Source organism: Daphnia pulex, chromosome 11 (genome assembly GCF_021134715.1).
Source record: "Daphnia pulex isolate KAP4 chromosome 11, ASM2113471v1".
NCBI lineage: Eukaryota > Metazoa > Arthropoda > Branchiopoda > Diplostraca > Daphniidae > Daphnia > Daphnia pulex.
In genome coordinates this window covers 3,498,387-3,514,919 of record NC_060027.1, presented here as the reverse complement: position 1 = coordinate 3,514,919, position 16,533 = coordinate 3,498,387, and the positions used below count along the sequence as shown (strand labels likewise).

The 16,533-nt window shown below is 39.0% G+C and overlaps 6 long non-coding RNA genes across 17 annotated transcripts; 2 read left to right on the top strand and 4 right to left on the bottom strand.

Annotated features, from left to right (window-relative positions):
• Positions 1–29: 29 nt before the first annotated feature.
• On the top strand, positions 30–5,911 carry LOC124207099. Of its 9 annotated transcripts, XR_006879758.1 has the most exons (13): positions 60–90; positions 389–442; positions 526–542; positions 627–798; positions 1,006–1,123; positions 1,288–1,388; positions 1,462–1,611; positions 2,041–2,317; positions 2,388–2,927; positions 2,990–3,955; positions 4,020–4,164; positions 4,319–4,501; positions 4,597–5,911. It is a non-coding gene; the product is annotated as an uncharacterized LOC124207099 (long non-coding RNA). The 9 variants fall into 9 exon arrangements; XR_006879751.1 differs by having other exon boundaries at positions 30–90; positions 389–542; XR_006879753.1 differs by lacking the exon at positions 60–90 and having other exon boundaries at positions 279–542; positions 2,990–3,080; positions 3,838–3,955.
• A 1,446-nt stretch (positions 5,912–7,357) lies between these two features.
• On the bottom strand, positions 7,358–7,980 carry LOC124207012. Its single transcript, XR_006879724.1, has 3 exons — positions 7,722–7,980; positions 7,559–7,656; positions 7,358–7,484 (listed from the first exon to the last, which is right to left on the bottom strand). It is a non-coding gene; the product is annotated as an uncharacterized LOC124207012 (long non-coding RNA).
• On the bottom strand, positions 7,975–8,506 carry LOC124207010. The gene is made up of 3 exons (XR_006879722.1): positions 8,310–8,506; positions 8,094–8,244; positions 7,975–8,034 (listed from the first exon to the last, which is right to left on the bottom strand). It is a non-coding gene; the product is annotated as an uncharacterized LOC124207010 (long non-coding RNA).
• A 93-nt stretch (positions 8,507–8,599) lies between these two features.
• On the top strand, positions 8,600–10,823 carry LOC124207011. Its single transcript, XR_006879723.1, has 3 exons — positions 8,600–8,755; positions 10,436–10,666; positions 10,719–10,823. It is a non-coding gene; the product is annotated as an uncharacterized LOC124207011 (long non-coding RNA).
• A 3,166-nt stretch (positions 10,824–13,989) lies between these two features.
• Positions 13,990–15,382, bottom strand: LOC124206995. 2 transcript variants are annotated; one of them, XR_006879710.1, is made up of 3 exons: positions 14,404–15,382; positions 14,195–14,342; positions 13,990–14,040 (listed from the first exon to the last, which is right to left on the bottom strand). It is a non-coding gene; the product is annotated as an uncharacterized LOC124206995 (long non-coding RNA). The 2 variants fall into 2 exon arrangements; XR_006879709.1 differs by having other exon boundaries at positions 14,195–14,339.
• A 6-nt stretch (positions 15,383–15,388) lies between these two features.
• On the bottom strand, positions 15,389–16,211 carry LOC124206996. Of its 3 annotated transcripts, none has more exons than XR_006879713.1 (3): positions 15,982–16,208; positions 15,785–15,917; positions 15,389–15,697 (listed from the first exon to the last, which is right to left on the bottom strand). It is a non-coding gene; the product is annotated as an uncharacterized LOC124206996 (long non-coding RNA). The 3 variants fall into 3 exon arrangements; XR_006879712.1 differs by having other exon boundaries at positions 15,791–15,917; XR_006879711.1 differs by lacking the exon at positions 15,389–15,697 and having other exon boundaries at positions 15,859–15,917; positions 15,982–16,211.
• Between the last annotated feature and the right edge of the window lie 322 nt (positions 16,212–16,533).

Here is a 16,533-nt window from a genome sequence, read left to right as displayed (position 1 = left end):
ATTTATTATTTCATGCGTCTCGTGGCAATGCTGCATCTCCCAAAATGGCTTCCAGAGTGAAAAACTTGCGTGACAGATGACCGCGTTTTGGTAAATTCGTTTTATTTTCTTCTACGAGTGTTTGTATTTCGTTTATGTTGATTTGAAAGAAATTGTAATTTAACAACTTGCTGGTGTAGACAAATTTCGTTTAAATTATGCTTAGATTATCTTTTAATTATTTTTTATGGGATTGTGATTTTGGCATGGTTGTGTAGGGCTAGGGGCCTAGGGCCTTAAACTTAAATCCGCTTAAATCAGTCGTTTCTCGTTTTGAAAGTCTATGTGGAATTTCAGGTTTTCAATAATTTGATTAAACTGTTACTTCCGAAAACACGATCTATTGTAGGTTTGTTGACAAGCAGCGACATAACATAGGCACATAGCCTACAATTTATACTTGGTAATTCCATTTGACCATGTGGCCTGAAACTGCTGTAATTTTCCCAAAATGTTGTCTCTTGCTGCACATTTCGTTTGATGAAGAGATTCAGAACAGTACGGTAAAAGTAATTATGTTGGTCAACTGTTAAACCATAAGGTTACATATTTAGTTATTTATTGAATCTTCATTTTTCCGTAAACAGCCTGGTGAAGTCTGTGCTTATTCATTTCAGTCCAATGTGCACATGGATTTGTTGCAGCCAGCTGGTGAAAGGTGTTTCTCTTACAGGCTGGCAACCTGTACTGGTTGTAGCTTTTGTCACATGCTGAAACACTTCAGAACAATATGAAATAATCAAGTCAACCTTTACTAAAGTAAGGCTATACATTATTTACTTTGTTGATGACAAGCTGTTTGCTTTATATTTGTTGAAATTTCAGTTTAGACTGTTTTAAAGCTTGCCAAATGTGACCGTCCTGTGTAATATATGTAAAAGTAATTAGAGATTGCTTAGTTTAACTATGCTTCTGTCATTTTGTCATGTACTTTGCTTTCTGATAGTATTGATTTTTTTTTCCAAGTAGGATTAGTAGCCCCTCAACTTCTGAGCCTCTTCGTTGTAGTCCAATGTGCACATGGATTTGGTGCAGCCAGCTGGTGAACGGTGTGGTGAGCTGTTGCATGCAGACTGTTGTGCTGGTATTGATAATTTAACTATGGACCATTCAGGGTTCCTTTATGTTAAGAATTTAATAAATTTGTTAACTTGTCACTAGGTATGTAAAATTGTGTCCACAAGGTGGCGGAGACTCGGAGAGTCTGTTTGTGAGTCACTGACGAAATTCTGCCATATTTGCTTTTAGATAGTGGACGGAAATGTGTTGCTGACGGTGTTTTTCGGTTTTACATTTAGAAACAATGAGGTATCTTCCATGCAATTCGAAAGTTAACAATTCTAAAGCAAGTAAGTGAATCGTGAGAGTTTTGACTTTTCGGATAGTCCATTTTCTTAATACTATTATCATTTTTGTTTTCAGAGCATGTCGGAAGATCTTGCCTTTCTCCACGTGATCGTTGTCGTGTCATGAAGATGCGTCTTTGAGAGGGTCTCAACTGCATTGCACAAAAAAAATGTGATGAAAAAAGAAAATCTGAAATGGTGGTAATGCACTTGTAAGATAATTCAAGTAGGTTAGCATTATTTTTCTTGATGTTGAAGACAAGTGACATCTTATTTTGTGCTTCCAAATAAGACAGCTTTTGTTGAAACTTAGGTGTCAGTTTGTTATGAGTCGGAAATTTTTGTTGCTCTAACAGAACAGAAATTCCCTTCATTCTCAAAAATGTGAAATGAAATCTTCATGATGTGATGATTTTTGGCCATCTTCATAATTTCTTTTTCTATAATTTATAGTGTAAATTTGAAGAAAAATCATTACCTTAACAACTTTTTACCGTTTGAACAATCATTACCGTTTGAACCATTTATTTTACAATTGTAAGCTAAGTTAAACTTCACTTGCATTTTTGGTTTTGCTTAATATTATTTTTTGTATCTTTTTTCACATTTCAAAATGTTATTGGTTTATTAATGTTTATTTCTTTGTACTTTGTAGTTTTCCACTGCCATTTGTTTGAGCTATATTTGGTGTTGCTGTTTGGTGTGCAGGGATTTTGCAGCCATTTTCCAGTTGGGAGATGGGTTGAAATGGAGTTTGTGCAGACTTGCAGTTAAACATCACACTTAAATGTGTCATTTGCCTATGTTGGTGGCCATGCAGTGTTGAACTGTTGTGTAAAATTGTCGAAGTTCCCTGATGGCTGTCGGGCTTTTTTTAATAGGCAGCATTTTGTCGATATGTCGCTTCTCTTGCTAGCTGTACCGCCGCTGAGGTAATGCTTGATGTTCAGTCGCATTTAATTACTGATTTAGTTAATATCTCCTTCTCCGTTTTCATTTCAGTTGATTCGTTTGCCGCCGTTGCTTAGACTTGATCCACCGGTGAAACTAAGAAGACGTTGCTGAAATTCAAGATTGATCAATAAATTATGTAGATAAATTACAAGTGCATAATCTGGGCTCCCTTCTTCAGTGGCCCCGTTTCCCTAAATAACCACTAACCAACGCCCGCCGGTGGTCACTCACTCGCTGCGACAACCAGGAGGAAGGGAGATGTTTGGTCGAACGGGGACTTGCAAGGCGCATGATTCGATGAAATCTGTTGGAGGGTCATGAGTCCAAGCCGGAAGCCTACTAAGATTAATCGCTCTCGTAATAACTGCTCCTCAGCTCTCTTCGCTCTTTTTTCGGTTTCTCTTAACCATGGCCGAGTAATCTCCCTGGTCGAGTCAGTCGGGCAGTGTCTTCCCTTGCTTGACTGGCTGCAGTTTGAACCGGATGGTCTGTTAAAATAAGAATTTAAATCTAGAACAATGCCTCCTTTGAGCAGTCCGGACAATCCTGAATCCTTTAGGGTTGCCATCCATCGGGGCTTAAACGAGGGTACGTAATTACACGTTAGTCAAATTTCTAAAGCTACAAATTCAATTGTTTGTATTACCCAGATGACGCGGAGGTGTTGCCAATTGAGGGGTTTTGGTGACAAGGAGTCACTGAACGAAACGCTAAACCAAATGAAAAAAATAATAAAAAAAGGTAATGCTAGGTACGACATGAAGCTTTTGCTTTCGCAGGAAATAATTTGAATTTGTTTGGAGCCAACGATCCTTTATATATCCGAGCCGAGTCCTTTCCGTCTACATTCGGTGTGAAGAGCAAAACCCAAATTTCAACCCATTTCGCTGATTAGCAACGAAAACAAAGCGAGTGTCAAAACATTGTTTTACTTGCGCATACTTTATTGTGGCAGAAACGCGTTGGTCATGTAACAGGGTGGAATTTTTTCCATTTTGTTCATGCAGCATCAAACGACACGATAGGTTCCGGCGGTAATCAACTATTCAAGATGGTAGACATGTCAATGTAAAAGACAGGGTAAGGGTAGCTCCTGTAAATGTTATTCATTAATGTTAAAAAGCTGCTAGTAGGATCTCATTGTTGATTTGCGGTTACAAAATCCATAGCCCTAGAGTTCAGGTAATGTCAATCAATCAATTGATTTGCGTTTTAGATACTCCTAAATATTAGTTGTGGAAATACGATTCCCCCCCCCCTTCTCCTGGATGATTACTAAGGATCATCTAAGTATATTTTTGAGTTATTCGTTGTGAACGTAGCGGACGAACTCTGACAGTCTATCGAGCTTTAGCAATTGCGTCTAATTTCTTATTTTATTGATTTTATTCAACCGTTTAATGAGAAGCTTTGATTTGTATTTTTCTATATTAATAATTTACCTTTTTTCATCTTTTTTTTTTTTTTTTATTTTCTTCTCTTCTCCGACCGCTTTGAGCCAATGGAAAACCGAGAAGGTGAAAGCGGAAATTGTTAATGTTTTGCTCAAAGCTAATGTGGAAGGTGCAGTTTTGGAAGACTACAAGGTCGCATTGACCTTAAACAATGGTTAAAAGGTAAACAGTTATTTCTGTACATGTTTTAGCGATGTTAATTAAAATCTAAAAATTATTTCAGCAGATTTAAACTGACCATGTCGTCGCTGCTGTCGGTTGGGATGCAAACACGGATTTGGCTGTTGCTTTTGGTTTGAAAATAGAGGAGAGGAGATTTTGGTGGTTATCGAGTCAATACCAAGCTTGAAGCATGATCGAACGTTTGTTTGGTAAGAATCCTTGAACATTTTATTTCATATTAATTGAACTATTGTGATTAAAACTTGACCAACATTGACTGCTCTAATGTTGTTTTTAGATAGTATATGAAGTTCTTGTTAAATTAGATTCTAATTATTGGGTTTGGACTTTATTTTTTATTAGGTTGGAGATGTTGCGTTCTTTTGTGATATCAAATTGGGTCGCTGTTGTATGGAACATGATCACCATGCTGTTGTATCAGGGCGATTGGCGGGAGAGAACAATACTGGCAAAGAAACATGGATGAAAAACTGCAGTGCACTGTTGCCAAGTGCATTCTTCGTCGTATTATCAGTACGCAATCGGGTAAATATTCTGTTTCACGGAGTTTTTATAAATTATTGTTTTTTATCTGTTTGTGTACCATATTGAATATTAATTTTAAATTATTTACCGCATAGTTGATGTGATGTCGTGATGTTGCCGTTTGCCGTATCGTTGAAGGCTGGGTCGATCACTGGTGTAGCGATGTCTCCTGGGTATAGCGGATACCAAAGCACCACACCGCCGCCTTACTACACAACAACAACATTCGCAAAAACCGGTTACTACACTGAGGCACACAATTCCTACACCACCAAGGCTCCAGAGTATTATACCACAGCTGATGCTGCCCCGAGTTACACCATCAAACGTACTACACCGAGGCTCCAAAGTACTAAAACCACCAAGTCACCGGAGTATTACACGTATGTTGCCCCAGATTGCTGCACCGAGGCTCCCAAGTATTACCTAGTTCCTAGCTACTACACCGAGGCTCCAACTTATACACCACCAAAGCGGCTGAATACTACACCGAGCCGCCCAAGTACTACACCAACAAGGCTCCAGAGTATTACACCACAACTTGTGCTTCCCCGAGCCTCTACACCGAAGCCCCGAAGTATTACTTTGCCCTAAGCTACACAACTACAACTGAGGCGGCCAAGTACTACGCAGCCCCAACTTACTACACAGCGGCTGCTCCTTCGTACTACGTTGAATCGGAATACTACACCTAGGATTCAGTTTACTACACCACAACCTTCGCTACACCGAGGTCCCTATGTACTACACTACCAAGGCACCTGAGTATTATAACACTACTTTCGCTGCTCCGACCAACTACACCAATGCTCCGAAGTATTACTCTATCCCGAGATACTACACCACTAAGGTACCTGAATATTACACCACACCTCACGCTTCTCCAACTTACTACAGGGACGCTCCTAAATATTATAACTATGTTCAGATTTGTCGGTCATATCTTAATAGTTACTTGTCACTGGGAATTGTTGATCTTTAATAGGGAAATAATTTTTTTAAAACCTGGGTAATCATTGTGTACGACTTCTCTTGTCACCTAAAAGCCTTAAGACATTGCGACGTTTTCTTATTTTGGTTGGGTCTTTCCTATTTCGCATGTTGGAGGTGACTATTACTCTAGTCGCTCCGCATTGCGACATATTCTAGTGTTTGGACGAACTTCATTTACAGGGTAAATTACGAAAGAGACGTACTGTGTGGTGTTTACTAAAATTGTTTGATGTTTACAGTTCTTTCTACGTAAGTGTTACTATTCTTTTTAACGTAAGTTGGCGTAACAAAAGAGCTGTAAATAGTGTGTGGTTTATCATAGAAGTTTATTTGAAGAATGTGGAGTTTATCAGTTGCTTGCATATAACTTATGTAAAACTTGAAAGTTGTAAAAAATACACAAAGTCGTAAACTAAACATTTTTTTATTACAAGTTATGAAACATAGCAAACAAAAACATTAAAAGGAATTGCTTTATTGTCCCACCTCCACCCACAATTCCACCACATTTTACAATCACATACATACAAGTTAACCCGTTGGCTGCCACGCCATACAACCCGTAGGTTGCTCTCTACTACTCTACGCGCCACGTCTGAAGGATCTATGGCCAAGGTGGAACTTGCCATTGCTGACAAGTCCGGGCTGACGCGGTGACAGAAGAATCCATCACCGCATCGACAAAGGGGAACTAGGTATGGTGCATTGCCTAACAGGCGCCTTGCGGCAAGTTTTGGGCTGGTGCGACTTTCCGACCCCTCGGCATGAAAACCACGAGGCCGAACAGCGCACGCAGCCCGTGCTAAGGAGCAGGGGAGAACAAAGGCGTGGCAACCAACAGGTTAACTAACACTAACACATATTACCAACAACAAATAATGATCCGCGCTGACACTTTGGAGATACCGGCGATGTTTTGGTGTCAATCTTCTCGACGTCTCCTCTGCATCATCTGAAGAAAGAGAAAAAATTCTTATTTAAGTGACATGCCAATAAAAAGTTACATAATACATGTAGGTACATCGATCTGTTATTTTTGGCTCAAAACTTTAAAGGCGCGCTTTAAATTGCTTAAAATATAGCTAACAATATTGAAAACTGTACACATAACAAAGCTCACTTGCTAGTCTTTAAAAAAAATTCCGGAAGTAAACCGGAAGTAGCCACAGCGCCTCAACCATTGAGCTGTCGTCAAATTAAACCACATATTCGTGATCTCCATGAAATTTGGGGTCGATTGGGTGTGATTTAAACGAAATCCAAAATTTGGCCAAAATCGAGAATTTTCCTGAACTATAGTTCAGGAAAATTTTCAAAACCGGAAGTACGAAAACGTACAAAACGAAACATGAACTTTACCACAAATTCGACGAGGATCAGGAATATGTGGTTCTTTTGTGCGTCAGATGAATATTTACTGAACTACTTACTGAAATGAGTAAACCGGAAGTAGAAAAAAAAAGCAATTATCGAAAATTTAACAAGTGAGCTTTGTTGGGGGAATAATAATCGTCAGTTATCACTAAATATTTCAACAAAATAACTGTCGATACATGTTTAAAGAGATGTTCAAAGTAACAGAAACTGACATTAAACAGCTGCAAATTATCAGAAAGCCATCTAGCGTTGGAAAAAAGAAGCGTCCAAGTAAACTTTGTTTGCGCGCAAGAAGGGCCTAATTTTGGAAACTATTACACAGACACAGTCTAACACAACTAGACTATTGGTAGATAACCTAAGAAAATAAGTCAATTGTTGGGTACCTAGGCATAATCCCGTGGTGAGTGACTGCAGGTGTTTAACAGCAAAGGGGTAGCGACCACTGAAGTGTTCCAACTGGTCAGTGAAGTAAGACAAGTTGTAGCAGCAAAAGCAGTGAATCTAGATGAGTGTACGTCGGGAAGATAAGGATGGAGCAGAACGTTTCTGGATGTCCCTCTTCCGTCATGGACAAAGGTCAGCATTGGCTTATTAGGATCTTTTACATGCTCTGTAAAGAAAAAAAAGATGTATTGCATTAATGAATTGAAAATATAACAGTTAATATAGCATTTCCATCTTTACCTATACTAACAAGCACACTGAAGTTTTCATGATAAAAAACCGCAAAAATGGAAATCACAGCAACCAACAGGCTTACTCCTGAGGTTGATGTAAATTTCCTGATGCCAAAGAAAGTGTCATGAAGTATTGCAGTAGTATGGTGATAGGTGGTATTGATGCTTACCTTATCATATGGGAGATGAATTTAGTAAGGCATTTGACTTTCATCAAGCAGATCTGGTACATGTGCATACACATGGCAGGTTATTCACTCCACATGCTTCATGTCTCTGAAACTGAAAGTGGCAATGGGACAAGGAAATTCTCTATGTTACTTATAAATTGACATAAATTTACCCATGAGAAATAAAACTGTACCTATTTCTAAGCTGGGTTGCCTTCTAAACAGAAGTAAAAACATCCATAACAACAAAAATGCTGTTGCAGGGTGCGCCACAAAAATTGCAAGATTCAGAAAAGTCTTATATGGTTCACACCTATGTAATAATAAGAAAATCTGAATTGTAATGGTCTGGTAGCAGTAATGGGGAAATACTTTATCTCGGCAGATTTGTTTTCCACTACATGTGGTCTTTAAACATAAGTTTTAGGCTTTTGACAGCATGATGGGCCTAATGGATGGAAATTGACTGAGCGCTAAGTCAACTTGTTGGAATGACTGACACTGACAGTATGCATCTAGAAGACTAGAATTTGAAGAAATAAGTTGGTACAGTATAAAAATAAGGAAACTAGGTCAAGATAAACCTACACATGATACGAAATTCAATTTGGTAATTGAAATCACAGGAATATAAGTATAAATTAGCTACAGTTTTGTTTCGCCCTTTTCGGCTTCGCCTCGTTTGTAACAACAACAAAGGCGACACTGGCGACATCTTGAGTTTTGAATCCTAAGTTGGTTGTACAGTCGCAGCTCAAATTATCGGAGTTCTATTGTCTCGTAGTGGAGTTCTATTGTTCGGGTATTTTTTTTTTTTAAATAAAATATTTGAGTTCTATTGTCGCTGGAGTTCTATTGTCGGGTATCTTTAATAATATTGCAACCAACTTAGGATTCAAAACTCATTACCAGATGTCGCTAGTGTCGCCCTTGTTGTTTATCGTGAAACGAGGCAAAATGGGTGAAACAATTGGATGCGAATTAATACTTATATTCCTGTGATTTCATATAACAAATTGAACTTCGTAACTTGTGTAGGTTTAACTTGACCTAATTTACTTATTTTTATGGTCGTCGCTATTGCAACGTCAGGCTGACGTTGCTATAGTGTATTTTGGCTATTGCAACGTCAGGCCGCTAGGTGCGCTGCAGTCTGACGTTGCGCTATGCTGGAGGCTTGGAGCAACGTCAGGCCGCTAGGTGCGCTGCAGTCTGACGTTGCGCTATGCCAGCGCATAGCTATGCTGGAGGCTTGGAGCAACGTTAATGAACCATTTAATTTTAATGCTACAAAATATGTAGAGAATATAAATTTCAAATAATGCTAATAATATGTAATAGCTGCATAATATGTCAGAGAGAATCAATCTGACGTTCTCTATCCGTCTTTACCGTCTCTATCCTACTTGACTTCGTCGCTGCAGTCTGACGTTGCTCTATCCCAGCGCAACCGAGTCGCTTTCTTAATCTTAAGCTTGGAGCAACGTCAATAACTACTTAATGCTACAATTCATGTATAATGTTTTATACTGCCATAATATGTTAAAACTCCTATGAATTTATAGAGAATCAATCTGACGTTGCGCTATATATTCCTACATTATACATATATTGCTGGAGCGTTTGCGTTGCTTACCCGAATCTCTGATCCTAATCTAATCCTACCGCCAAGCCTACCGCTGAGCCTCTCTTTATGACCATGCTGAACTTACGTCAGGCCGCTAGGCGCTGTAGTCTGACGTTGCGCTATCATATTGCATCCCATTCCATTCTTACAGCTTTATAATACTATAACAGGATCCCGCTTAAATACTGTATGAATGTTTTGCCAAATCCCGCCAGGAAGAAATTCCATCAGATGATATTCTCATTATTGTTCCGTTAGCTCACCGATTTGCACAACTTTTACTGGTTCTCTTTATTTTTCTTTTTGGACACTTTTAAAAATTAAAGCATTAGTTTCATATGTCCAATGATTTTGATCCAGCGCCTATGACGGGGGTAATAGCCTAGCAGTAGAGGGTAGCAAACGTCAGAATTAAAGGGCCTGACGTTGCTCCGGGAAATACTTTACTACACTAAGAGGCCCATTACGATAGCGCAACGTCAGACAACAGCGCACCTGACCGTAGCATTAAAATATGAGTTGGCTGACGAAGTGAAGAATGATAGCGCAAATTCAGATTGATTCTCTATGAATTTATAGGAGTTTATACATACTGTGCAGGTCGGGATGCAGGTATACAACATTATACACGAATTTTAGAATTAAGTAGTTGGTTGACGTTGCTCCAAGCTTAAGAAAGGGACTCGGGTACGCTAAGATAGCGCAACGTCAGCCTGCAGCGACAAAGGGAAGTAAGAATAGAGCAACGTCAGATTGATTCTCTCTGTCATTTTATGCAGCTATTACATATGATTTTTAGCATTAAGTGGTTGGTTGACATTGCTTCAAGCCTCCAACATTATTTTAGCTATAGAAAGGGACTCAGTGCGCTGGGATAGCGCAACGTCAGACTGCAGCGCACCTAGCGGCCTGACGTTGCTCCAAGCCTCCAGCATAGCTATGCGCTGGCATAGCGCAACGTCAGACTGCAGCGCACCTAGCGGCCTGACGTTGCAATAGCCAAAATACACTATAGCAACGTCAGCCTGACGTTGCAATAGCTTTTTCGTATTTTTATACTATACCAACTTATTTCTTCAAATTTTAGATGCATACTGTCAGTCATTCCAAAAAGTTGACTTAGCGCTCAGTCACTTTCAATCCAATAGACCCATCATGTTGTCAAAAGCCTAAAACTATGTGTGAAGCTCACATATCGTGGAATAGAATGTGTGGGGACAAGGTATTTCCCCATTATTGCTACCACACCAACCACACCACGTCTAATGCCTTACTATTACTAATACTAAATTCAGCAACATTCACCCATATGATAAAGGTAAGCATCAATACCACCTATCACCATGCATACTTCATGACACTTTCTTTAGCATCAGGAAATTTATCTCAACATGTGGAGTAATGCTGTTTGTTGCTGTGAATTCAATTTTTACAGTTTTTTCATTATGAGCATTTCTGTGTGCTTATTAAAAAAAGGTAAAAATTGATATGCTTCATTCATTGTTATATTTTCAGTAATGTTAAAAATTTGTTTTTACAGAGCACGGAGATTCTTGTGCCAATGATGCTGACCTTTGTCCATGACGGAAGAAGGACTTTCAACAACATTCTTCTCCATCCTTATCTTCGCGACGCACGCTCATCTAGCTTCACTGCTTTTAAACAAGATTTGTTTTACTTCACTGGAGACTTGGCGAGTTTCTGGACCACTTGAAGATCGCTTCCGTCCGCTGTTAACACCTGCAGTCACTCACCACGGGATTATGCCTAGGTACCCAACAATTGACTTATTTTCTTAGGTTATCTACCAATAGTCTAGTTGTGTTAGACTGTGTCTGTGTAATAGTTTCCAAAATTAGGCCCTTCTTGCGCGCAAACAAAGTTTACTTGGACGCTTCTTTTTTCCAACGCTAGATGGCTTTCTGATAATTTGCAGCTGTTTAATGTCAGTTTCTGTTACTTTGAACATCTCTTTAAACATGTATCGACAGTTATTTTGTTGAAATATTTAGTGATAACTGACGATTATTATTCCCCCAACAAAGCTCACTTGTTAAATTTTCGATAATTGCTTTTTTTTTCTACTTCCGGTTTACTCATTTCAGTAAGTAGTTCAGTAAATATTCATCTGACGCACAAAAGAACCACATATTCGTGATCCTCGTCGAATTTGTGGTAAAGTTCATGTTTCGTTTTGTACGTTTTCGTACTTCCGGTTTTGAAAATTTTCCTGAACTATAGTTCAGGAAAATTCTCGATTTTGGCCAAATTTTGGATTTCGTTTAAATCACACCCAATCGACCCCAAATTTCATGGAGATCACGAATATGTGGTTTAATTTGACGACAGCTCAATGGTTGAGGCGCTGTGGCTACTTCCGGTTTACTTCCGGAATTTTTTTTAAAGACTAGCAAGTGAGCTTTGTTATGTGTACAGTTTTCAATATTGTTAGCTATATTTTAAGCAATTTAAAGCGCGCCTTTAAAGTTTTGAGCCAAAAATAACAGATCGATGTACCTACATGTATTATGTAACTTTTTATTGGCATGTCACTTAAATAAGAATTTTTTCTCTTTCTTCAGATGATGCAGAGGAGACGTCGAGAAGATTGACACCAAAACATCGCCGGTATCTCCAAAGTGTCAGCGCGGATCATTATTTGTTGTTGGTAATATGTGTTAGTGTTAGTTAACCTGTTGGTTGCCACGCCTTTGTTCTCCCCTGCTCCTTAGCACGGGCTGCGTGCGCTGTTCGGCCTCGTGGTTTTCATGCCGAGGGGTCGGAAAGTCGCACCAGCCCAAAACTTGCCGCAAGGCGCCTGTTAGGCAATGCACCATACCTAGTTCCCCTTTGTCGATGCGGTGATGGATTCTTCTGTCACCGTGTCAGCCCGGACTTGTCAGCAATGGCAAGTTCCACCTTGGCCATAGATCCTTCAGACGTGGCGCGTAGAGTAGTAGAGAGCAACCTACGGGTTGTATGGCGTGGCAGCCAACGGGTTAACTTGTATGTATGTGATTGTAAAATGTGGTGGAATTGTGGGTGGAGGTGGGACAATAAAGCAATTCCTTTTAATGTTTTTGTTTGCTATGTTTCATAACTTGTAATAAAAAAATGTTTAGTTTACGACTTTGTGTATTTTTTACAACTTTCAAGTTTTACATAAGTTATATGCAAGCAACTGATAAACTCCACATTCTTCAAATAAACTTCTATGATAAACCACACACTATTTACAGCTCTTTTGTTACGCCAACTTACGTTAAAAAGAATAGTAACACTTACGTAGAAAGAACTGTAAACATCAAACAATTTTAGTAAACACCACACAGTACGTCTCTTTCGTAATTTACCCTGTAAATGAAGTTCGTCCAAACACTAGAATATGTCGCAATGCGGAGCGACTAGAGTAATAGTCACCTCCAACATGCGAAATAGGAAAGACCCAACCAAAATAAGAAAACGTCGCAATGTCTTAAGGCTTTTAGGTGACAAGAGAAGTCGTACACAATGATTACCCAGGTTTTAAAAAAATTATTTCCCTATTAAAGATCAACAATTCCCAGTGACAAGTAACTATTAAGATATGACCGACAAATCTGAACATAGTTATAATATTTAGGAGCGTCCCTGTAGTAAGTTGGAGAAGCGTGAGGTGTGGTGTAATATTCAGGTACCTTAGTGGTGTAGTATCTCGGGATAGAGTAATACTTCGGAGCATTGGTGTAGTTGGTCGGAGCAGCGAAAGTAGTGTTATAATACTCAGGTGCCTTGGTAGTGTAGTACATAGGGACCTCGGTGTAGCGAAGGTTGTGGTGTAGTAAACTGAATCCTAGGTGTAGTATTCCGATTCAACGTAGTACGAAGGAGCAGCCGCTGTGTAGTAAGTTGGGGCTGCGTAGTACTTGGCCGCCTCAGTTGTAGTTGTGTAGCTTAGGGCAAAGTAATACTTCGGGGCTTCGGTGTAGAGGCTCGGGGAAGCACAAGTTGTGGTGTAATACTCTGGAGCCTTGTTGGTGTAGTACTTGGGCGGCTCGGTGTAGTATTCAGCCGCTTTGGTGGTGTATAAGTTGGAGCCTCGGTGTAGTAGCTAGGAACTAGGTAATACTTGGGAGCCTCGGTGCAGCAATCTGGGGCAACATACGTGTAATACTCCGGTGACTTGGTGGTTTTAGTACTTTGGAGCCTCGGTGTAGTACGTTTGATGGTGTAACTCGGGGCAGCATCAGCTGTGGTATAATACTCTGGAGCCTTGGTGGTGTAGGAATTGTGTGCCTCAGTGTAGTAACCGGTTTTTGCGAATGTTGTTGTTGTGTAGTAAGGCGGCGGTGTGGTGCTTTGGTATCCGCTATACCCAGGAGACATCGCTACACCAGTGATCGACCCAGCCTTCAACGATACGGCAAACGGCAACATCACGACATCACATCAACTATGCGGTAAATAATTTGAACATTAATATTCAATATGGTACACAAACAGATAAAAAACAATAATTTATAAAAACTCCGTGAAACAGAATATTTACCCGATTGCGTACTGATAATACGACGAAGAATGCACTTGGCAACAGTGCACTGCAGTTTTTCATCCATGTTTCTTTGCCAGTATTGTTCTCTCCCGCCAATCGCCCTGATACAACATACAACAGCGACCCAATTTGATATCACAAAAGAACGCAACATCTCCAACCTAATAAAAAATAAAGTCCAAACCCAATAATTAGAATCTAATTTAACAAGAACTTCATATACTATCTAAAAACAACATTAGAGCAGTCAATGTTGGTCAAGTTTTAATCACAATAGTTCAATTAATATGAAATAAAATGTTCAAGGATTCTTACCAAACAAACGTTCGATCATGCTTCAAGCTTGGTATTGACTCGATAACCACCAAAATCTCCTCTCCTCTATTTTCAAACCAAAAGCAACAGCCAAATCCATGTTTGCATCCCAACCGACAGCAGCGACGACATGGTCAGTTTAAATCTGCTGAAATAATTTTTAGATTTTAATTAACATCGCTAAAACATGCACAGAAATAACTGTTTACCTTTTAACCATTGTTTAAGGTCAATGCGACCTTGTAGTCTTCCAAAACTCATTACACTAATGTGGCACCCTCCACATTAGCTTTGAGCAAAACATTAACACTTTCCGCTTTCACCTTCTCGGTTTTCCATTGGCTCAAAGCGGTCGGAGAAGAAAATAAAAAAAAAAAAAAGATGAAAAAAGGTAAATTATTAATAAAGAAAAATACAAATCAAAGCTTCTCATTAAACGGTTGAATAAAATCAATAAAATAAGAAATTAGACGCAATTGCTAAAGCTCGATAGACTGTCAGAGTTCGTCCGCTACGTTCACAACGAATAACTCAAAAATATACTTAGATGATCCTTAGTAATCATCCAGGAGAAGGGGGGGGGGGAATCGTATTTCCACAACTTATTTAGGAGTATCTAAAACGCAAATCAATTGATTGATTGACATTACCTGAACTCTAGGGCTATGGATTTTGTAACCGCAAATCAACAATGAGATCCTACTAGCAGCTTTTTTACATTAATGAATAACATTTACAGGAGCTACCCTTACCCTGTCTTTTACATTGACATGTCTACCATCTTGAATAGTTGATTACCGCCGGAACCTATCGTGTCGTTTGATGCTGCATGAACAAAATGGAAAAAAAATTCCACCCTGTTACATGACCAACGTGTTTCTGCCACAATAAAGTATGCGCAAGTAAAACAATGTTTTGACACTCGCTTTGTTTTCGTTGCTAATCAGTGAAATGGGTTGAAATTTGGGTTTTGCTCTTCACACCGAATGTAGACGGAAAGGACTCGGCTCGGATATATAAAGGATCGTTGGCTCCAAACAAATTCAAATTATTTCCTGCGAAAGCAAAAGCTTCATGTCGTACCTAGCATTACCTTTTTTATTATTTTTTTCATTTGGTTTAGCGTTTCGTTCAGTGACTCCTTGTCACCAAAACCCCTCAATGGGCAACACCTCCGCGTCAACTAAGCAATCTCTAAGAACTACTTTTACAAAGGAATCAATAGTTGGCAAGCTTATTTTATTACTTTTTCTCTTAAATTTATACTATTTAACAGTCTTAACTGTAAAGTCAATAGATGTAAAACGAAGAGCTAGTTACCAACAAATTTAATGTGTAGCCTCACTGAAAAAAGTTGATCAATTTAATTAGTTTAAATTGTTTGGAAGAAGCTACAAATGGTACAGGTAGCAAGCCTGCAAGAAGAACACCTTTCGCCTGCTGGCTGCAACAAATCGCACTGTACACATTGGACTGCAATGAAGAAGCTCAGACTTCACCATGCTGTTAATAGAAAAGTAAAAACTATTATTATCAGAAACAAGGTCATCAAATAAATAAATGTGTAACCTTAGGGTTACACATGATCACTTTTACTGTTTTGAAGTATTTCTACATAAGACGATACGCACAGCCGGCACGTGCAGCAAGAGACGACAATTTTGGGAGTTTCAGGCCACATGATCAGATGGAATTTTCAGGCCTAAATTCTAGGCTATGTTATCTGTAAATGTACCACACAAAATATGTGCATTTAATAGCCTCAAATGAATACAAACAGGAGTTACCAATTTTTTTGACGATTATTGTAATGTCAGGTAAAATAAGTTGAGTAGGTTGAGTTATGAGCCGAGGCTGTCAGACTGTCAGCAGCCATCTTGATCTTGAAAGTTACGCGCAAGGCGCAACATTGCCATTTTCAGTTTTGCAATTTAAAACGTTAAATTCTTAAATAAAGCTGTACATTAAGTGTGCTTCAAGACCTTTAATTTAATGTGGTCTATAAAACCGAATCATTCCTTTTTTTATTTACATCTTTGAATTCTTTTACATGATTCCCTTATATTATGTTCGCTTGAATGGCCCTCTATTAGAACAATATGAACCAACCTCGCTTCGCCATCTGTTGGGAAAAATACCAACACACTAATAATATCTCTACACATCCTTTGGAGTTTGGGTATAAAAAAAGAATAACCAAATGATTTTTCAGTTAGACAAATTGGTGTCACCATAGAAAAATAGAAAAACGAAAATTTCAACCGTTCTACCATACCCGCTCTCATGGCAACAGAAAAACAATCGACGACGGGGGGGAAAAAAACGGGAAAGACCAAAGG